Source organism: Equus caballus, chromosome 25 (genome assembly GCF_041296265.1).
Source record: "Equus caballus isolate H_3958 breed thoroughbred chromosome 25, TB-T2T, whole genome shotgun sequence".
In the NCBI taxonomy this organism is placed as follows: domain Eukaryota; kingdom Metazoa; phylum Chordata; class Mammalia; order Perissodactyla; family Equidae; genus Equus; species Equus caballus.
Genome location: NC_091708.1, coordinates 12,439,573 through 12,462,971, shown reverse-complemented (window position 1 = coordinate 12,462,971; position 23,399 = coordinate 12,439,573). Strand labels below are relative to the sequence as shown.

The window sequence follows — 23,399 nt, the reverse complement described above, 5'->3', positions numbered from 1 at the left end:
GCACTGGAGGCCGGGATTCCCCCATGTTATTCAAAATGTTCAAGCAGAGGCAGAGAGATCACTGCCTGAAGAGAGGACTCTGTGACAGGCGGGGTAGAGGAGGGGACTGGGTTGGTTGATAGCTGAAGATTCTGCCAAACCTCAAATTCTGCACTCTCTGACACAAAAGGAGCCTTTCTCTAAAAATGATCCCCATCCCTTAATTCCTGATATCTCGAGATAATTTCTTTTGGACGTTGTATCATTATCAATCGGAATCACAATCTTCAGGCCCATGTGCAGTTCAAAAACCTCTCTTTTGACCTCAGGTTCTCCACCTCTAAACAGAGAGGTCAGTGATTCCCAAGACTGGTGTGCGTCAGAAGTACGTGGGGGAGCATTTACTTAAAAAACAAAACAAAACAAAAGACTGATCCCCAAGACCATCTGCAAAAGTAGGGCGCAGAAATCGGCATTTTTAACCAGCCCTTGGGCAGCTATTAGACAGTCAGCGCCATGCTGTTTGGGGCCCCCTGCGGCTGGGCCTGATGACATCCGGTGTTCCTAATCTCCTGGACAGTAAAACTGTGATGATCTACGGTGTGGCTTTGGATGTTCTGGGAGGCTGAGTAAGTTTACAGGCGATGACGTCTGCCAAGCATCTAAACGGCCCTGGATGGAGTGTGACTTAAGGCCCTACTCAGCCCAGGCTGGGGATGTCAGCTAGGAGTGGGCTCCGACCATCAGGTAAGATTTTACTCCTTGGGCCAAGTCCCCGAGCAGGTGCAGGCAGGTCAGGTGTGGTTACAGGAGGTGACACACAAGGCTGCTTTGCAGATCAGATTTCTGGGGACTTTTGGGGAGCACTCCACCTTACGGGCTCCAGAAATTCAATCTGTTCAGGTGATTTGGAGAAGAAGATCAAGATCAGATGAACTTATCACACTAACTAAACTCACATAACACGGAAGTGTAAACCACAGACTCTTTACGAAATAAAACCGTGAAAGAGAAAACTTTATGTTTTTAAGCCAGCACGTGCTCTCCCTATAAGATTATCTGTGTGGGAAGTCAAATTATAGCAGACACTTGCTGGGCAAGGAGGATCTAGATACAGAGGACTCAGCCACATGAGCCTCATGGTCAGGGTCACTGAGCTGTGACAGCCTGTGGTCCCCAATTATATGACAGAGACAGACTTACTCAGAGGTCCCCGCTTCCCTGGAAAGTGCTGGAGACACACAGCATGTGGAGACATATGATTTTCCTTTGGGTATATTAATATTATTGATTAAGGAGAAATGTCCCTCATTTTATTAAGTTTCATTAGATTTCCAGTGTCTGCTCTTCATGCTTTTGACTGATATACAGCCTGCTTTTGATAACTTAGTTTTATAGTTGAATCCCATAGGGTCAGTTTATTTACAATTGTAGGGACATCATACTGTGATCCCTATATACTGACCCAAACAAGCCATCAAAAAAACAAATACGTATTTTCTACCTTCAGTATTTCAAGAGAGGAAAGAGAGAGGTTGAAATGGAAGTGGCCAACCAATCTGCTGTGACAGAATTTGTCTTGCTGGGCCTCTCTACCCACACAGAACTAGAAAAAATATTCTCTGTGCTTATCCTATTGAGGTACCTGGTGATCCTGCTGGGCAATTGGGTCCTCATCCTTGACTGCCGCCTACACACACCCATGTGCTTCTTCCTGGGGAACCTCTCCTTCCTGGACATCTGCTACACAACCTCCTCAGTACCTCTGGTCCTGGATGGCTTCCTCACTCCCAGGAAAACCATCTCCTTCTCAGGCTATTCTGTGCAGATGTTTCTCTCCTTTTCCATGGGAGCCACAGAGTGTATACTCCTGGGCTTGATGGCATTTGATCGCTATGTGGCCATTTGCAATCCCCTTAGATACCCCATGGTCATGAGCAAGACTGCCTATGTGACCATGGCTGCCAGCTCCTGGGTTTCTGGTGGAGCCAACTCCTTGGTGTTGATCTCTCTTGCAGTGCAATTACCCTTCTGGGGACAATGGCAGGGAACAATGTCATCAACCACTTCACCTGTGAGATCTTGTCAGTTCTATAGTTGGCCTGTGCGGACATCTGTATCAATGTGATCAGTATGGGGGTGGCCAATGTGATCTTCCTGGGGGGGGTCCCTGTTCTGTTCATATTTGTCTCCTACATCTTCATCTTCACCACCATCCTGAGGATCCACTCAGCTGAGGGCTGGAGAAAGGCCTTGTCCACCTGCTCTGCCCACCTCACTGTGGTGGTCATCTTCTGTGGGACCATCCTATTTGCATATGGGAAGCCCAAATCAAAGGACTCCCTGGGGGCAGACAAACAGAACCTTTCAGACAAGCTCATTTCCCTCTTCTATGGACTTCTGATCCCTATGCTTAACCCCATCATCTATAGTCTGAGGAACAAGCAGGTTAAGACTGGTATGAGGAACCTGGTGGCTCAGAAATGCTTCACTCAGTGATAGTGGGATATGTCTCGTGACCCACACACTCTGATTCACTTGAGGATCTCAGTGCAAAGTAATGTGAGGTGAGGGGAAAATTGAGTTTAGAGCCATGCTACTCACAGAGTAGTCCATGGACCAGCAGTGTCATCATTACCCGGGAGCTTACTGGACCAGCAGAATCTTGGAGTCTATTCTAGACCTACTGAAATGGAATCTGCATTTTAACAAGATCTCCCTGGTGATTCATATGCATGTTAAACTTTGAGAAGAATCAGTTAAGAGTGTGTAGTGGATGCTGTGGTGGGTGTGCTGCCCAGACCCTACCGCACTCCAATTAGGGCTGAAGTTCTTGTTACGCTAGCTGCTGGGAGTGTTGGTGGCTGACAGCATTGGCCGAGTCTCGCTTGCCCTTGGCCCAAGAGGGTTACATCACCCAAAGTCATATTCCCTTCTCAGAGGCAGCCTACTCCCAATGATTAGTCAGTGTCAATATAAAGGGCTGGTCCTCCTTGCTTCAAATGGGGACATCTCCAAAGGGCCATGCCAGCTTCAGAGCTTCCCCATGGCAGTTCATGTTCTCTCATGCCCAGTCCTGCTTCCTTCACCTCCACCCCACAGGTGTTGATCTTAAAAGCACTCCCCAGTAAATGTCCTGAGTGAAAATTTCCCCCTCAGAGTCGACTTCCTGGGAAACCCAACCTGCGACAGAGAACAACCATCAATCTCAGCACTGATGTGTGAAGTGTGTGTGTGTTACTGGTGTGTGTCCTTCCCAGTGTTTCCTGCACACTGACCCCCAAGGAAAGTAACTTGGTAAATTCCTTTTGTTCCGACAAAGAAAAATTATTCCCTAAAATAATTTGCTAAGTTAATTCCTTCATTTTCCACTTCTATAATGGATCTTAACTTATATTTACTCTACAAGTGTCTCTACTCTTAAGTGGAGAGTCAGCAGCACTGTTTCACCCTGGGCATGAGGGTCCAGCAGTCAGGTCTGTGGGGTTTTCTCCAGGGACAGAGATCTTTCAGGTCTGGAAAACCTGTTGGCTCTTAACTACAAAACTATAAAACAAAACAAAAATCCCTAAAAAAACCCTTAATACAGGTTTCTCCTGCTACCCAAAGTACAGCGTTCTATGAGTCCTTTTGTAAGCCGAAATGACGTAAAGTGAAGAAGCAATGACCATTAATTTATATGGGAAAAATTTTTGAGCATTCCCAGACCCAAAAAATAACCTGCTGAATCATACCAAATAACATATAAAGCCTAAATTAACCCTAACGTATAGTAAAAGCAGGATTGATATGATAAATACACAGCCTATATAAAGTAGAGATATTGTATGTACAGTATAGTGTCACTTACCAGAATCGGGAAGACAGCGAGCATGCTGGAAGGCTGAGAGTTGGTGGTGGTGGTGGTGGTGTTGGGGTCTTAGGCTGTCATTGGAAGTTGGGGTGGTGGGAAGTACAGGAGACTGGGCTGTTGGAGGGGGAGGAAGAGGGTCATCATTAACATCGCATTCTCGTCTGAATCCATCAAGGCAGGCAGGTCACTAACATCTACACCTTCTTCTGTGTCTGCCTGCCTTGATGTCGAAGGTCAAGTTTCCTTGTCTGCTGTGGCTGCCGTGCCTGAGATGGAAACCTTGATATACAACAGTAGACTTGACTGCTTAGCCTCTCTAACAGCTCATTGCAAAACAAATGCTGAACGCTATTTTCCCAAAAGCAAAAATTCTCTGGATTTCTTTCAGTTAGCGAAAACAGTTACTAACGTAGGACTTTCATAAAAGTGAAGTGGTGTAAAGGAAACTTTCAGATAGTGGGGGAAACCTGTAGTTGTTTATTTATATGCCTACAAAATGGAACAGTATGTCAATCTCGGTAATGGATAAATTTTCGTATTCATGCATCATTTTTTAAAACAATCTGCAGTAAGGTACTTTCACTTTGCAAGAACTTCTGAGTTTTCGTGCTAATTGTTGAGAAATCATAGATTTATAAATTGAGTCACTTGTAAGCCAAAGAATTTTAATAACAGAAGAAGAAAAATCATTTCAAATTTACCACAAAATTATACTTAAAGTGGGATGTAGGTGCATTTTGACGTGATGTGAGGTAGAACCTCCAAAAGTAAGAGTTCCTAGGCATCGGACAGCCTAGAGATGGACCTGATAGTACAGATATATTTGTCTGCAGTACCTAGAAAAGTAACCTGTTATTGAGTAACAGGTGCTCAATAAGACACTCAACTGTCTCTCCCCAATCACTTTTCAACTTTCTCTTAGCCAGCCCCTGCCCTTGTGCTCAGAGAGATGTGGCCTGTGTGGCTGGTAGACTTCTACAGAGGGTGTAAGTAAGGGCTGGGATGGGTGAGACTTCCCTAAGAGAAAATCCAAAACATGCCCGTTTAGCCTGAAGCCTGAGCAGTCTGTAGGCTGATTTATTTGCAGGTATTGACCCACCCCTGCATCCCTGGAATAAATCCCTCTCGAGCACAGTGTATGATCTTTTTTAATGTACTGCTGTATTCAGTTTGTCAATATTTTCTTGAGGATTTTCGCATCTATGTTAATCAGTAATATTGGCTTGTCGTTTTCCTTCTTTGTGTTGTTCTTGTCTGGCTTTGGTATCAGAGGTAGAATGTGTTAGTAAGTGTTCTGTCTTCCTCAATTTTGGGGAATAGTTTAAGAAGGATAGGTAATAATTCTTTGAATGTTTGGTAGAATTCCCCAGAGAAGCAGTGTGGTCCTGGACTTTCATTTTTTGGGAGGTTTTTGATTACTGTTTCAATGTCTTTACTTGTTAGGGCTCTATTCAGATTCTCTATTTCTTCTTGATTCAGTTTTGGGAAGTTGTAGGAGTCTAAGAATTTATCCATTTCTTCTAGATTGTCCAATTCATTGGCATGTAGTTTTTCATGGTATTCTCTTATAATCCTTTGTATTTTGTGGTATCCATTGTAATTTCTCCTCTTTTATTTCTAATTTTATTTATTCATGCCTTCTCTTTTTTCCTTCGTGAATCTGGCTAAGGGTTTGTCAATTTTGTTTGTCTCTTCAAAGAACCAGCTCTTTGTTTCATTGATCCTTTCTACTGCCTTTTTTGTTTCAATTGCATTTATTTCTGCTCTAAGTTTTATTATTTCTCTCCTTCTGCTGACTTTGGGCTTTGTTTGTTCTTCTTTTTATAATTCTATTAGGTATAGTTTAAGATTGCTTATTTGAGAGGTTAAGGTGGGCCTATATTGCTATGAATTTCCCTCTTAGGACCACTTTTGCTGCATCCCATATGAGTTGATATGGTATGTTTTCATTTTTATTTGTCTCTAGATATTTTCTGATTTCTCCTTTAATTTCTTCAATGATCCATTTCTTGTTCAGTGGCATGTTGTTTAGTCTCCACAGCTTTGAACCTTTCCCAGCTTTTTTCTTGTAATTAATTTTCACTTTCATAGCATTGTGATAGGAAAAGATGCTTGATGTGATTTCAAGATTCTTAAATTTATTGAGACTTGCCTTGTTTCCCAACATATGGTCTATCCTTGAGAATGTTCCATGTGCGCTTGAGAAGAATGTATATTCTGCTATTTTTTGATGGAGTATTCTCTATATATCTATTAAGTCCAACTGGTCTAGCTTTTCATTTAATTCCACTATTTCCTTGTTGTCTTTCTGTCTGATCTATCCATTGATGTGAGTGGAGTGTTGAGGTCCTCTGCTGTTATTGTGTTGTTGTTGATCTCTCATTTTAGGTTTGTTAATAGTTGCTTTATGTACTTTAGGGTTCCTGTGTTGGGTGCATAGATATTTATAAGTGTTATGTCTTCTTGGTAGAGTGTCCCTTTGATCATTATATGCCCCTCTTTGTCTCTCTTCACTCATCTTATCCTGAAGTCTACTTTGTCTGCTATAGATGTTGCAACACCTACTTTCTTTTGTTTGCCATTAGCTTGGAGTATTGTCTTCCATCCTTTCCCTCTGGGCCTGTGTTTGTCACTGGAGCTGAGATGTTTGCTGGAGGCAGAATCTTGTTGGGTCTAGTTTTAATCCTTCCTGCCACTCTGTATCTTTTTATTGGAGAAGTCAATCTATTTACATTTAGAGTGGTTATTGATATATGAGGACTTAATGCTACCATCTTATCACTCATTTTTCTGGTTCTTCTGCATTTCCTTGCTTTCTCGTCCCATGTATTTTGCACTACCAATTTGGCTAGGTAGTTGTCTATGATGGTTTTCTTAGTTTTCTCCTTATTCATCATTTTTGTCTCTGTTATAATTATTTGTTTAATGGTTAACATTAGGTTTGTACAAAAAATCTCATAGATGAGATAGTCCATTTTTTGATAGCCTCTTATTTCCTTAGACTAAGCCAATTCCATCCCTTACCTCTTCCCCTTCTAAGTTATTATTGTCCCAATGTATTCTATCTTGTGTTGTGAGTTTGTGGTTAAAATGAGGAGATTATATTTATTTTTGGTGTTTTCCTTCCCTTTATCTTTACTGTTATAATTGTTTGCTAATCTGTTCTGATAGGAGCTTCAATTTTCTGATTTTGCCTACCTATTTATCTCCTTGCCCAGGGCTGTGTAACCCCTTTCTTTTTCTTTTTTTTCAGGTACAAGGATTTCTTGTTGGGGGGGTTGTCTTATGGCAATGAACTCCCTTAGCTTTTGTTTATCTGGGATAGTTTTTATTCCCTCATCATAACTGAAGGATGTTTTCATTGGATAGAGTATTCTTGGCTGAATGTTTTTGTCTTTCAGAAGTTTGAATGTATCATTCCACTCTCTCTTAGCCTGTAAGGGTTCTGCCAAGAAATCTGCTGAAAGCCTGACAGGGGATCCTTTGTAAGTTATTTTCTTCTGCCTTGCTGCCTTTAATATTTTTTCTTTGTTATTGACTTTTGCCAGCTTTACTACTATATCCCTTGGAGAAGGTTTTTTTTGCATTGACAGATTTAGGAGATCTATTGGCTTATTTCACTTTTATTTCACTTCCTTCCCCAGGTTTGGGAAGTTGTTGACTATTATTTCTTTGAACAAGTTTTCTGCTCCATTCTCCTTCTCTTCTCCCTCTGTAATACCTATAATCCTTATGTTGCATTTCCTAATTGAATCGGATATTTCTTGGAGACATTCTTCATTTGTTGTTGGACTTAGTTCTCTCCACTCCTCCATCTGAAGCATTTCTATATTTTTGTCCTCAAGACTGCTGATTTATTCCTCCATAATATCAGCTCTATTGTCCAGGGAGGCTAGATTTTTCTTTAACTCATTCATTGTGTTTTTCATCTCCAAAATTTATTTTTTTTGATGAGGAAGATTGGCCCTGAGCTAACATCTGTGCCAATCTTCCTCTATTTTATATGTGGAACACTGCCATATCATGGCTTGATAAGTGGTGTCTAGGACTGTGCCCAGGATCCAAACCTGTGAATCCTGGGCTGCAGAAGCAAAGAGTGCAAACTTAACCACTATGCTGCCAGGTTGGCCCCATCATCTCCAACATTTCTGATTGGTTCTTCTTTATAGTATCAATCTCTCTTGTGAAGAAATTCCTGATTTAGTTGAACTGTCTGTCTGTATTTTTGTAACTCATTGAGTTTTTTTATGATAGCTATTTTGAATTCTCTGTCATTTAGAATATAAACTTCTGTGACTTCAGGATTGGTTTCTGGGTACTTGTCATTTTCCTTCTCGTCTAGAGATTTAATATATTTTTTCATACTACTTGATGACATGAATTTATGCCTTTGCATAGTGAAAATATCTGGTTGCAGCTTCCACCTGCCACCAATGTTTGGGGGTCAGGAGATGTGTATTCTGAGCCCACTGTGACCTGCAGCTTTCTCACTCTGGCCACTGGCTGCTTTTCTATCTGTATGGTGCTCTGGCTGATGGTTGAACTGGAGTACTGGGAAGGGGGAGGGGCACTATCTTTTGCCTGCATGATCCCAGAGGGTGTTCTTGCTTAGCCCTCGCTATCTGCTTCCATGGATTGCTAGCTTGATGAAGACACCTTTGTGATAGCTTAGTTACCTCTGTGTGGGACTTTCCTACAGGCTGTGAGGGAACTCAGAGAGCAATGGTGTTTCCACGGAGGACACCCTCTCCCTCATTTCCTCTCAGAGCTGTGCACAGTCCTAGGGTCACTGCTGTTTGGGAGGGAGAGAAGAATCCCCTTATCTCCTTCCACTTCCTCCGGGTTGTCCAGCACCTCCACCTTCAGACATATGGCTGCATGGGTCTCTCAGACATCTTTTGTGTTGGGTGAATGTCCTCTGTCAGTATATGAATGCTCTTTTCATTGTTTCTTAGAGGAGACAGTCTAAGGGGAGAGCTCACTGTGCCGTGATGCTGACATCACTCCTGATTTCATCTTTTTTATGACTGAGTAGTATTCCATTGTGTATATATACCACAGCTTCATTATCTATTCGTCCCTTGATGGACATCTAAGTTGCTCCCAAATTTTTGCTGTTGTGAATAATGCCCCAATGAACATAGGGATGCATAAGTCTTTATATGCTTGTGTTTTCATGTTCTTTGGATAAATACCCAGGAGAACAATAGCTGGATTTTATGGTAGTTCTATTCTTAGTTTTTTGAGGAATCTCCATACTGTTTTCTGTAGTGGCTGCACCAGTTTGCACTCCCACCAGCAATGTACAGGGTTCCCTTTTCTCCACATCCTCTCCAGCACTTGTTATTTCTTGTGTTGTTAATTATAGCCATTCTGACAGTCATGAGGTGATATCTCATTGTAGTTTTGATTTGCATTTCCATAATAATTAGTTAATTAGTGATGTTGAACATCTTTTCATGTGCCTCTTGGCCATATGTATATCTTCTTTGGGAAAAAGTTCAGATCTTTTGCCCATTTTTAATTGGTTTATTAGTTTTCTTGTTGTTAAGATGTATGAGTTCTTTATATATTTTGGATATTAACCACTTATCAGATATGTGGTTTGCAAATATCTTCTCCCAATTGTTAGGTTGTCTTTCATTTTGTTGATATTTTTCCTTTGAGGTGCAGAAGGTTTCTAGTTTGATGCAGTCCCATTTGTTTATTTTTTCTATTGTTTCCCTTGCACTGTCAAACATGGTACTTGAAAATATGTTGCTAAGATCAATGTCAAAGAGCTTACTGCCTATGATTTCAGGTCTTACATTCAAGTCTTTAATCTAGTTTGAGTTAATTTTTGTGTATGGTGTAAGATAATGGTCTACATTCACTCTTTTGCATGTGGCTCTCCAGTTTTCCCCAACACCATTTATTGAAGAGACTTTGCATTCTCCATTGTATGTTCTTGGCTCCCTTGTTGAAAATTAGCTGTCCACAGATATGTGGGTTTATTTCTGGGCTCTCTCTGCTGTTCCATTGATTTGTTTGTCTGTTTTTGTGCCAGTACCATGCTGTTTTGTTTACTATAGGTTTGTAATATATTTTGAAATCAGGGATTGTGATACCTCCAAGTTGGTTCTTTTTTGTCAGGATTCCTTTGGTGTTTTAGGATCTTTTGTTGTTCCATATAAATTTTAGGATTCTTTGTTCTATTTCTGTGAAAAATGTCATTGGAACTTTGATAGAAATTGTGTTGAATCTGCAGATTGCTTTAGGAAGTATGGACATTTTAACTTTGTTAATCCTTCCAATCCGAGAGCACAGAATATCTTTCCATTTCTTTGTGTCTTTTTCAATTTTTTCAGCAGTGTTTTAAAGTTTTCAGTTTACAGGTCTTTCACCTCTTTGGTTAAATTTACTCCTAGATATTTTATCCTTTTTGTTGCAATTGTAAATGGGATTGTATTCCTAATTTCTCTTTCTGCTACTTCCTTGTTAGTGCATAGAAATGCAACTGATTTTTGTATGTTGGTTTTGTATTCTGCAACTTTACCATATTCATTTATTATTTCTAAAAGTTTTTTAGTGGATTCTTTAGGGTTTTCTATATATAAAATCATGTCATCTGCAAATAGTGGCAGTTTCATCTCTTCCTTTCCAATCTGGATCCCTTTTATTTCTTTTCCTTTCCTAATTGCTCTGGTTGGGACTTCCATTGCTATGTTAAATAAGAGTAATGAAAGTGGACATCTTTTTCTGGTTCCTGTTCTTAGAGGCATAGCTTTTAGCTTTTCTCTCAAGAGTATGATATTAGCTGTGGGTTTGTCATATATGGCCTTTATTATTTTGAAATAGTTTCCTTCTATACCCATTTTATCCAGAAATTTTATCTTAAATGGATGCTGCATCTTGTCAAATGCTTCCTCTGCATCTATTAAGATGATCATGTGGTTCTTATTCCTCATTTTGTCAATGTGGTGTATCATGTTGATTGATTTGCAGATGTTGCACTACACCTGCATCCATGGAATAAATCCAACTTGATCACAGTGTATGTTTTTTTAATGTATTTGATTTGCTAGTATTTTGTTGAGGATTTTTGCGTTGATGTTCATCAGTGATATTGACCTGTAATTTTCCTTATTTGTGTTGTCCTTGTCTGGTTTCAGAGTAATGTTGACCTCATAGAGTGAGTTAGGAAGGTTCCCTTCCTCTTCAGTTTTTTGGAAAAGTTTGAGAAGGGTAGATATTAAGTCTTCTTTGAACGCTTGGTAGAATTCACCAGGGAAGCTGTTTGGTCACAGACTTTTATTTTTATTTTTTGTGAGGATGATTGTCCCTGGGCTAACATCTGTTGCCAATCTTCCTCTTTTTGCTTGAGGAAGATTGTCTCTGAGCTAATATCTGTACCAATCTTCCTCTATTATCTGTGGGATGCTGCCACAGCATGGCTTGATGAGCAGAGCTAGGTCTGTGCCCAGGATCCAAACCTGTGAACCCCAGGCTGCCAAAGCAGAGCCTGAGAACTTAACCACTATGCCACTGGGCTGGCCCCATGGACTTTTATTTCTTGAGAGGTTTTTGATTACTGTTTTGATCTCCTTACTGGTGATTGGTGTATTCAAATTCTCTATTTCTTCTTGATTCAGTTTTGGAAGGTTGTATGATTCTAAGAGTTTATCCATTTCTTCTAGAGTATCCAACTTGATATATAGCTTTTCATAGTAATCTCTTATAATCTTTTGTATTTCTGATGTGCCCATTGTAATTTCTCCTCTTTCATTTCTGATTGCATTTAATTGAGTCTACTCTCTTTTTTTGTTAGTGAATCTAGCCAAAGGCTTGTCAATTTTGATTCTTTTCAAAGAACAAGCTCTTTGCTTCATTGATTTTTTCTATTGTCTTTTTAGTCTCTGTTTCATTTTTTTCTGCTCTGATTTTTATTATTTCCTTCCTTCTACTGATTTTGAGCTTTGTTTGTTCTTCTTTTTCTAGTTATTTTAGGTGCACTGTTAGATTGTTTGTTTGAGATTTTTCTTGTATAGGCCTAATACGGCCTGTATTGTTATAAAATTCCATCTTAGAACCACTTTTGCTGTACCCCATAAATTTTGGCATGTTGCATTTTCATTTGTCTCCAGGTATTTTTTGATTTCTCCTTTGATTTCTTTGTTGATCCCATCGTTTTTCAGTAGCATTTTGTTTAATATCCACTTATTTGTAGCTTTTCCAATTTTATTCCTGTAGTTGATTTCTAATATCATACCTCTGTGGTCAGTAAAGATGCTTTGGTATTATTTCAATCTTATTACATTTATTGAGACTTGTTTTGTCACCTAATATGTGATCTAGCCTGGAGAATGTTCCATGTGGATTTGAAAAGAATGTGTATTCTGTGAATTTTTGAATGGAATGTTCTGTATATGTCTACTAAGCCCATCTGGTCTAATGTGTCATTTAAGTCAATGTTTCCTTATTGATCTTCCATTTGGATGATCTATCCATTAGCTTAAGTGGAATGTTAAAGTTCCCTACTATTATCGTATTACTGTGCATTTCACCTTTTATGTCTGTTAAGAATTGCTTTATAGATTTGGGGGTTCCTATTTTGGGTGCATAGATAGTCACAAGTGTTATATCTTCTTGTTGGATTGTTCCCTTTATCATTATGTAGTGCTCTTCTTTATCTCTGGTTACAGTTTGTTTTAAAGTCTATTTTGTATGACATAAGTATGGCTACCTCAGCTTTCTTTTCATTGCCATTTGCATGGAGTATCTTTTTTCATCCCTTCACTTTCAGTTTGTGAGTTTCTTTAGGTCTGAAGTACATCTCTTGTATGCAGCATATATATGGGTCTTGACTTGTTTTTTTAAATCCAATCAGCTATCCTATGTCTTTTGATTGGAGTCAAAGGGTAAATCTAATTATAATTTCTGGAAGCATCTCATTGTAATTCTCACATATTGATACCTATAAATATGTGTTTGTGGTACTCAGTTTTCCTGAGGGTAGGAGAGAGAATTTAAAATGGAAGTGGTCAACCAATCCATTGTGGCAGGATTTGTCTTGCTGGGGCTGTTAGATCAGCCAAAGCTCGAGATAACATTCTTTGTGTTCATCCTACTTTATGTACCTTGTTGTCCTACTGGGCCACAGGGTCCTCATCCTGGTGACTGTCCTTGACTCCCACTTGCACATGCCCATGTACTTCTTCCTGGGGCACCTCTTCTTCCTGGAGATCTGCTACACAACCTTTTACATCCCTCTCATCCTGTGTGACTTCCTCACTCCCGGGAAAACCATCTCCTTCTCAAGTTGTGCCATGTAGATGTTTCTCTCCTTTGCCATAGAATTTGTGCTAATGGGAATGATGACATTTGATTGCTACATTGCCAACTATAACCTGTTTGGATACGCCATGGTCATGAGCAAGGCTGCCTATGTGCCCATGGCTGCCAGTTCCTGGGTCGCTGGTGGAGCCAACTCCTTGGTGTAGATCTCTCTTGCAGTGCAATTACCCTTCTGGGGCCGATGTCATCAACCACTTCACCTGTGAGATCCTGGCTGTCCTAAAGTTGGCCTGTGCTGACATCTCCATCAATGTGCTCAGTATGGGAGTGGCCAATGTGAAATTCCTGGGGGTCCTAGTTCTGTTCATCTTTGCCTCCTACATGTTCAACCTCACCACCATCCTAAGGATCACCACAGCTGAGCGCTGGTGGAAGGCTTTCTCCAACTGCTTTGCCCACATCATTGTGATGGTCGTCTTCTACAGAACCATCCTATTCACTTATGCAGAGCCCAAGTCAAAGGACCCCCTGGGGGCAGATGAGCAGGATGTTTAAGACAAACTCATTTCCGTCTGTTATGGAGTACTGACCCTCATGCTCAAACCCATCATCTACAGCCTCAGGACAAGGATGTGAAGGTCATTGTGAAGAACCTTGTGACTCAGAAATGCTTCTCCCAGTGATAGTGGGAAGAAGCAGTTTATCTTGTGGTTCTGTGCACACAGGGGATCCCCTAGGAAATGACCACTTGGTAAGCACAGACTTGCTCGATGGTCCCACAGATTAGTTTCATCACAAAACTGCCCAAACCATGCACTTCAGGATGGGCCTTCCTGAGTGTATGACAATGGAGCATCACATCTTTAGAATGAAGAGGGGGTTGTGTTAAATTACCTGGAAGTAAGGATGAGTGACTACTAAAGTTTATTTTTATTGTGAAAAAATAAATAATAAAAATTAAAACTTTGTAAAAATGTATACTCTTTTCTTTGTTCATGTGCAAACCATCACCCATTTGTATGTGCCAATTATGTTATTTTCTGCTCTACTGTGCAATGGGGAGCACAGCAGCAGGGAAAAGTCACTTCTTAATTGGTGTCCAAACTGAAAACCAATGTACCATTTTGGAAAATTACCAACACGAAGACATCCCAAATGATACCATTTAACCTATCTTTGACTGTAAGAGTGCATTGTTTCCTGCTTAATTATTGCCTGCTTAACATCCTTGAGCCAATTTTGGGAAACTCCTTCTCTCACTGTACATAAAGCACATCTATTCTTACCCTAATTTGCAGAGGAGGAGTTTATGTCAACACTAATCAAACTTCAGATATTGTAAAGCAAGAGTAAAATTTGTAGCAGTATCCATTTAATTATTACTACAATGTAGACTTTATACTCTGAGTTGCTTCCTTTTCCTGGAACCAATGTTTGCACCATCCAAGCCCCAATTGTCAAACTCAGTTTCCTTTGTCTCTTCAGGACTTGGATTGGACACTGGCACCAATTGCTAAAAATCTACTTGTAATTACTCTTGTGGTTAAGAGCATGGACTTTGGAGCCAGATTGACCTGGAGGTGATTCTGTCTGAGTAACATCAGGCACGTTAGAAAAATTGGTTAATCTTGATGACTCTTGGTTTCCTAATTTGTAAAATGGAGATAATTAAACCAACCCTATGGAGTTGTTGTGGACATTAAATTAAATGAGGCATGCATATATATATAAAAAATGCACAGTAGCCAGCAAATAATCACCTCCCAATTAGTAAATGAACATTTTTATTATTAATGAAATATGTTGAATAACTACTCTGAGGAAACCTTATGACACTTGAAGGCAGAGTTCAATATCACGCTTAACTGAATCAATGCAGATTTTGTAGTTCAGTACCTTTTTAGTTAGCTTTCTAGCTTATGATCCAACAATCTCATTTCTCTGGGAATTGTCCCCAGTCATTCCTCTTCTATATCCACAAAGATGAAGGACTCATGTTTGTGCTGTGTGACCCTGACTCTACCTAGACCAAACAAATTCTTTCTGCTAGGTTTTCGAGATTGTCACTAATACACAGGGAGTGTTACTGGATCCATAACATGCAAACTTGGAAGCTATGGGGTAATTGTGTTAGATCCTGTGAACTGGGGAGGTAATAAGAAACCAAATCTGCAGAGAGAAAACAAAAAGTAGCCAAAGATAAAAAATGAGAGATGAAGAGTGAAGTCAGCATCATGGTGGAGTGAGCTCTCCTGGTGAACTCTCCCCTCCATGATACAATGAAAAAGACATTCATATTCCAACAGAGAACAGCCACACAACACAAAAGATGTCTGAGACACCCACACATCCATACTTAGGAAGGTCGAGAGGCTGGAGGCCCCCTCGGAGGAGGTGGAATGTGGTAAGAGAAAGCTTTACTCCCTCTCCAAATGACTGTGATCCCAGGATTGCACATGCCCTCTGAGAGGGAAGGAAGGGGAGGTGGTGTCCCCTCACAGGAACATCAAAGATCCCTGAGGTCCCTCCCAGCCTAGATGAAAGCCCACTACTGATGTGAAAGCTATCACGGGGGTAACTCCATCAAGCCAACACCCCACAAGAGCAGAGAGTGAGGGCAGAGCATGCAGAAGAAAGTGCACCTCTCCACACCTCCCCAGTACCTGGCTTCAGCACCTGGGATCCTGGCAGAACACAGAGGGCTCAGAATACGCAGCTCTGAGCTGACCCCCCCAGTGATGATAGGTGGTAACAGTGACCAAATAATCACAATGTGAAAGAACAGAGCCATGCCCTCTAGCAGTATCAAAAATTATATTAAATCTCCAGACCTGAAGGAAAAAGACAAGTACCCAAAAATCAATCCTGAGGACACAAAAATATGTAATCTAAATGACAGATAGTTCAAAACATCTATCATCAAAAAGAGAATGTATAGAAACAATTCAACGAGTTCAGGAACTACTTCACAAGAGACTGAAACTATAAAGAAGAACTAATAGAAATAATGGAGATGAAAGACATAACGGATGAGATAAAACAAAATATGGATTCCTTGAACACTCGAGTGGATATCATTGAGAAGCAAATCAGCATAATTGAGGGTAGACATATTGAAACACTCCACATAGAGTAGGAGAGAGAACTAAGACTAAAAAGAAATGAAGAAAGTCTCCAAGAAATATCCAACTCAATTAGGAAATGCAACATAAGAATTATACGTATTCAAGAGGGAGAAGAGAAGGGGAATGGAGCAGAAAGCTTGTTCAAAGAAATAATAGAGGAGAACTTCCCAAACTTGGTGAAGAAGATGGAAACCCATGTGAAAGAGGCTACAGACATCCTAAATATGTCAATGTAAAAAGACCTGGGACAAGGCATATAGTAGTCAAACTGGCAAACAAAGTCAATGACAAAGAAAAAATACTAAGGGCAGCGAGGCAGAAGAACATAACCTACAAAGGAATCGATATCAGGCTCTGAGCAGATTTCTCAGCAAAAAACTTACAGGCTAGGAGAGACTGGAATAATATATTCAAATTTTTGATAGTCAGAATCTTTCAGACTAGAATACTCTATCCAAAAATATGCCTCAGATATGATGGAGAAATAAAAATTTCCCCAGATAAACAAAAGCTAAGACAGTTCATAGCCACAAGACCCTCCCTACGAGAAATACTCAAGAAGGCCCTCATCCTTGAAAGACAGAAAATGGAGAAAGGGGTTACAAAGCCCAGAGTAAGGAGACAAATAGGTAGACAAAATCAGAAAATTGTAGCTGTACATCAGAACAAGCTGGCAAATATCCAAGTATAACATTAAAGATAAAGGGAATGAAAACACCAAAAACAAAGATAATCTTCTCATTTTAACCACAAACTCACAACACAAGATGGAATAAGATGTGACAAAAACAACATAGGAGGGGAAGAAGTAGGGGACTGAAACAGTTTAGTCTGAGGAAAAAAGAGGCCATCAGAAACTGGACTATCTTACATATGAGATCTTGCATACCAATTTCATGGTAACCATTAAACAAGAAAGCAGAACAGAGACACAAATAATAAATAAGGAGAAAACTAACAAACTCAACAAACTACATAATGCAATTGGTAGACTGAAATACGTGGGACAAGAAACAAAGGAAATGCAGCAGAACCAGAAAACGAGTGATAAAATGGCAGCAATAAGCCCTCATATATTGATAATAACTGTAAATGTAAATGGATTGAATTCTCCAATAAAAAGACACAGAGTGGTGAGATGGATTAAAGAACAAGACCCAAGAATATGCTGCCTCCAGGAAAAACATCTCAACTCCAATGACAAGCACAGGCTCCAGAGTGAAGGGATGGAAGATGATACTCCAAGCTAAGGGCAAACAAAAGAAAGTAGGTGTTGCAATACCTATAGCAGACAAAGTAGACTTCAGGATAAGACAAGTAAAGAGAGACAAAGAGGGGCAGTATATAATGATCAAAGGGACACTCCATGAAGAAGACATAACATTTATAAATATCAGTGCACCCAACACAGGAGCATCCAAGTACATAAAGCAACTATTAAGAAACTCATAATGAGAGAATAGCAACACCACCATAATATTAGGAGACCTCAACACTCCACTTACACCAATGGATAGACCATCCAGACAGAAAGACAACAAGGAAATAGTAGAATTAAATGAAAAACTAGACCAGTTTGGATTGTTTGAATTGAACAATCCAAAAACAATCCAAAACAGCTCAATCCAAAACAGCAGAATACGCATTCTTCTCAAGTCCACAAGAAACATTCTCAAGGATAGACCATATGTTGGGAAACAAGGCAAGCCTCAATAAATTTAAGAAGATTGAAATAATAAGCATCTTTTCTGATCACAATGCTATGAAGCTAGAAATTAATTACAAGAGAAAAGCTGAGAAAGGGCAAAGACGTAGAAACTAAACAAAATGCTATTGAACAAACAATGGAACATTGAAGAAATTAAAGGAGAAAAAAAATATCTGGAGACAAATGAAAATGAAACATACCAAACCAACTCATAGGGGATGCAACAAAAGCGGTTCTAAGAAGGAAAGTCATCACAATACAGGCTCACCTGAACAAACAAGAAAAATCCCAAATAAGCAATCTCAAACTACACCTAACCGAATTAGAAAAAGAGGAACAAAGCCCAAATTCAGCAGAACGAGAGAAATAATAAAAATCAGAGCAGAAATAAGTGGAATTGAAGCAAAGGCAGCAGAAAGGATAAATGAAACAAAAAGCTCATTCTTGAGAAGATTTAAAAAATTGACAAACTCCTAGCCATACTTACAAAGAGAAAAAGAGAGAAAATTCTGATAAATAAAATTAGAAATGAAAGAGGAGAAATTACAAGGACACAACAGAAATACAAAGGATTATAAGAGCATAGTAGGGAAAGCTATATGCCAACAAAATGAACAATCTAGAAGAAATGGATAAATTCTTAGACTCTTACCACCTCCCAAAGCTGAATCAATAAGAAATAGAGAATCTGAATGGACAAAGCGCAAGTAAAGAGATCGAAACAGTAATCAAAAACATCCCCAAAAGTAAAAGCCCAGGACCAGACAGCTTCCCTGGAGAATTCTACCAAACTTTCAAAGAAAGATTTAATACCTATCCTTCTCAAGCTATTCCAAAAAATTAGGAAAGGTGGAACACTACCTACCACGTTTTACGAGGCCAACATCACTCTGATACCAAAGCCTGACAAGGACAGCACAAAAAAGGAGAACTACAGGCCAATATTGCTGATGAACAAGCATGCAAAAATCCTGAAAAAAATGTTGGCGACCCGAATACGGCAATACATCAAAAACATCATACATCATGATCAAGCAGTATTTATACTAGGGACACAGGGATGGTTCCACATCTGCAAATCAATCAACGTGATGCACCACATTAACAAAATGAGGAATAAAACCCCATGATCATCTCAATAGACACAGAGAAAGCTTTTGAAAAGATCCAACAGCCATTTATGATTTTAAAAAAAACTCTTAACAAAATGGGGAAAGAAGGAAATTACCTCAACATAATAAAGGCCATATATGACAAACCCACAGCCAACATCATACTCAATGGGGAAAAACTGAACACCATCCCTCTGGGAACAGGAACAAGACAAGTGTGCCCACCATCACCACTCTTAGCCAACATAGTACTGAAGGTTTTGGCCAGAGCAAGAGAAAGGAATAAAAGGAATCCAAATAGGAAATGAAGAAGTGAAGCTTTCACTGTTTGCAGACGACATGATCTTATATATAGAAAACCCTAAGGAGTCCACTGGAAAACTATTAGAAATAATCAACAACTACAGTAAAGCTTCAGGATACAAAATCAACTTACAAAAATCAGTTGCATTTCTATACTCCAATAACGTACTAACAGAAAGGGAACTCAAGAATACAATTCCATTTACAATCGTAACAAAAATAATAGAATATCTAGGAATAAATACAACCAAGGAGGTGAAGGACTTATATAATGAAAACTATAAAATGTTATTGAAAGAAGTAGATGACAAAATAAAGAAATGGAAAGATATTCCATGCACGTGAATCAGAAGAATAAACATAGTTAAAATGTCCATACTACCCAAAGCAATCTACAGACTCAATGCAATCCCAATCAGAATCTCAATGACATTCTTCATGGAAATAAAACAAAGCATCCTAAAATTCATATGGGGCAACCAAAGACCCCGAATTGCTGAAGTAATCTTGAGAAAAAAGAACAAAGTGGGAGACATCACAATCCCTGACTTCAAAATGTACTACAAAGCCATAGTAATCAAACAGCATGGTTTTGGTACAAAAACAGGCACACAGATCAATTCAACAGAACTGAAAGCCCAGAAATAAAACTGCACATCTACAAACAGCTAATCTTCAACAAAGGTGCCAAGAACATAAAATGGAGAAAAGATAGTCTCTTCAACAAATGGTTTTGGGAAATCTGGACAACCACTTGCAAAAGAATGAAAGTAGACCATTATCTGACACCATAAACAAAAATAAACTCAAGATGGATCAAAGACTTGAAGATAAGTTCTGAAACCATAAAACTTCTGGAAGAAAATGTAGGTGGTACACTCTTTGACATCAAACTTAAAAGGATCTTTTCAAATACCGTGTCTCCTCAGAAAAGGGAAACAAAAGAAAAAATAAACAAGTGGGACTTCATCAGACTAAAAACCTTCTGCAAGGCAAAAGAAACTTGGATCAAAACAAAAAGACAACCCATGAATTAGGAGAAAATATTTGCAAATCATATATCCGATAAGGGGTTAATCTTCATAACATGTAAAGAACTCACACAACTGAACAACAAAAAAGCAAACAGCTCGATCAAAAAATGGGCAGAGGATACAAACAGACATTTTTCCAAGAAGATATACAGATGGCCAATTGGGACATGAAAAGATGTTCAACATCACTAATAATCAGGGAAATGAAAATCAAAACTACACTAAGATACCACCATACGCTTGTTAAAATGGCTATAGTCAGTAAGACTAAAAATAACAAATGTTGGAGAGGGTATGGAGAGAGGGGAACCCTCATACACTGCTGGTGCGAATGCAAACTGGTGCAGCCACTATGGAGAACAGTATGGAGATTCCTCAAAAAGCTAAAAAGAAAAAAATACCATATGACCCAGCTATCCCACTACTGGGTATCTACCCAAACAACTTGAAATCAATAATCCAAAGTGACCTGTGTACCCCTATGTTCATTGCAGCACTATTCACAATAGCCACGACATGGAAGCAATCCTAATGCCCTTCGATCAGTGATTGGATAAAGAAGATGTGATATTTATATATGATGGAATACTACTCAGCCATAAAAAAGAGAAAATCATCCAATTTGCAACAACATGGATGGACCTGGAGGGTTTTATGTTAAGTGAAATAAGCCAGACTGAGAAAGGCAAACACCATATGACTTAACTCATATGTGGAAGGTAAACAAACACATAGACAAAGATAATAGTTCAGTGGTTACTGGGGGAAGGGGACTTGGGGGCAGGCACAGGGGGTGAAGGGGAATATTTATATGGTGACTGACAAATAATAATGTACAACTGAAATTTCACAATGGTGTAAACTATTATGAACTCAATAAAAAAAAAAGAGAGAGCGATGAAGAGGGCATCCTCACATGTTCCCAGTTCTTGGTTTCTGTTTTTTCCTAAACTTGGCCACATTCCTGCACTTTTGCTTCTAAAGGACACTCCTATATCCTTATACTAGATTCTATTTTTCACTAATCTACATTGTTACTTTCTTTTAGGAGAGCAACAAAAATCACATCTAATATGATTACCAACTTGTAGAAAATAGATATTCTCTTTCATGTGCCATGTGCAAACAGAGTGCCTGGCTATCGTGCATGGCAGACGTCTTAGAGAAATCAGTTTTGAAACATTTGTTATGAGCTCAATATGTAGTGCTTCTTATAATCAACTACTCCCTTCTTGCTACAGTGGCTTTGCCTTCTGTGGGTTCTATCACCTGCAAATTTGGAACATGTCCAGGAGTTGATGTGATACAGGAGGTCTAGGTTCAAATCCCTGCCCTCCCACAAAGAGCTGGGTGACCACGTGTGTGTCCTCTGCGCTTGAAGAATCTCAGGTATATTCATCCACACAGTGAATGGGGAGTACTAAATATCTCAGGTGACCTCCACCTGTGAACTTCCCTGGATCTGTGGTTCCTTTCTCTAGTGGGAAAGTTCCTTGAAGAGAACAGAGCAATGTTCTTACAGCAGTGTTTTAGTATTTGAAACTGAGTCTGGTTTCTCTCGCCTCCTTAGCTATCCATGTGCCAGGAACATCTTCAGAACCTCCATCTTCTCCACTAGGCTCAACAACTGAATAGAACGACTCATGGATGTCATCCAATCTCCATCATTGGTACAATGAACAGAGTAGTCATGATTGCAGGAGGCTATCTATCTATCTATGGACCAGCAGGCAAGGAAAGGAGTCATTATCCCAGTAGTGTATAAATGATCCTAGTTATCAGGAAGAGATATCAGCAGGGGCTCTCACTCACAAAGGCTGATAGAGCCACTTCAGCAGCTGGTTGTTCAAACTGCCAGCAACAGAGGCCAACACTCATTTGAAGAAACTTATCAGTCACTTGTTAGTAAGTTGACTGCATTAGTCAATTTCCATTCTGAAAGGGACAGTGATTCACTTTGAGTAAAACCAACACCTCTTCTGAGTATGGGTTGCTTTTCCTTTCTGTGGGGCATTAGCCAACATCACCATCTGCAAGTTCATGGAGGGTTCGATTTAATGACATGGAATCCTGCATAATATCTCATCAGACCAATGGACTTATTTAGCAAGGGTAGATGTAGCTGTGGGATCATGATTATGGGATCCACTGATCCATCCGTACACTGCACAATCCAGAAGTAAATGGCCCAAGATAGTGATGTATGGTCTTTTGAAAGCACAGCTAAAGCACTATCTTGGAGATAATACTATGCAAGAATGGGGCACCATCCTCCAGAACGCAGTATGTACCCTAAATCAACGACGTCTTATGGTACTGTGTCCCCAGTAGGCAAAATACGTGCTCCAGGAATCAAGGGTGGTAGCAAGGGTAGCCCTGGTTACCATCATCTCCAGTGACCTATTGGGGAATTTGTGCCTTCCATAACTGCAACTCTAGGCTTTGCAAGTCTAAGGGTCCTAGTTTTCAGAGGAGAGTCACTTCCACTAGGGGACAGAGAAAGAATCCCATTAAACAATTTTAGCACTTTATTGAGGTAAAACATACATACCATAAAACTCATCCACTGTAAGGTACAGTTCAATGGTTTTGGATAAATCTATACATTTGTGCAATTATCACTACAAACCAATTTTAGAACATTTACGTCATTTCAAAAAGTTCTCTCATGCCCATTTGCAGTCAGTCCCTAACTCTAGCCCCAGGTAACTACCAATCTACTGATTTCTAGAAAGGTTTGCCTTTTTAAAGGAATTTAAATGAAACAGTACAATATGTAGTCTTCTGTGTCTGGCATCTTTCACTTGCCATGTTTTTAAGGCTCATCCAGTTGTAACATGCATCAGTAGTTTGCTCCTTTTTATTAAGGATGTACCATTATAAGGATTTACCATATTGGGTTTATCTATTCACCCATTGATGGACACATGGATTGTTCCCAGTTTTGGGATATTATGAATAATGCTGCTATGAACATTTATGTACAAAACTTGTGTGGAATTGGTAGGTTGT

At 39.5% G+C, this 23,399-nt stretch overlaps 3 pseudogenes; 2 read left to right on the top strand and 1 right to left on the bottom strand.

Annotated features, from left to right (window-relative positions):
* On the top strand, positions 1,520-2,478 carry OR13C15P (olfactory receptor family 13 subfamily C member 15, pseudogene; annotated as a pseudogene).
* Positions 12,840-13,786, bottom strand: LOC119645425 (olfactory receptor family 13 subfamily C member 27, pseudogene; annotated as a pseudogene).
* OR13C27P (olfactory receptor family 13 subfamily C member 27, pseudogene) lies at positions 12,843-13,788 on the top strand (annotated as a pseudogene).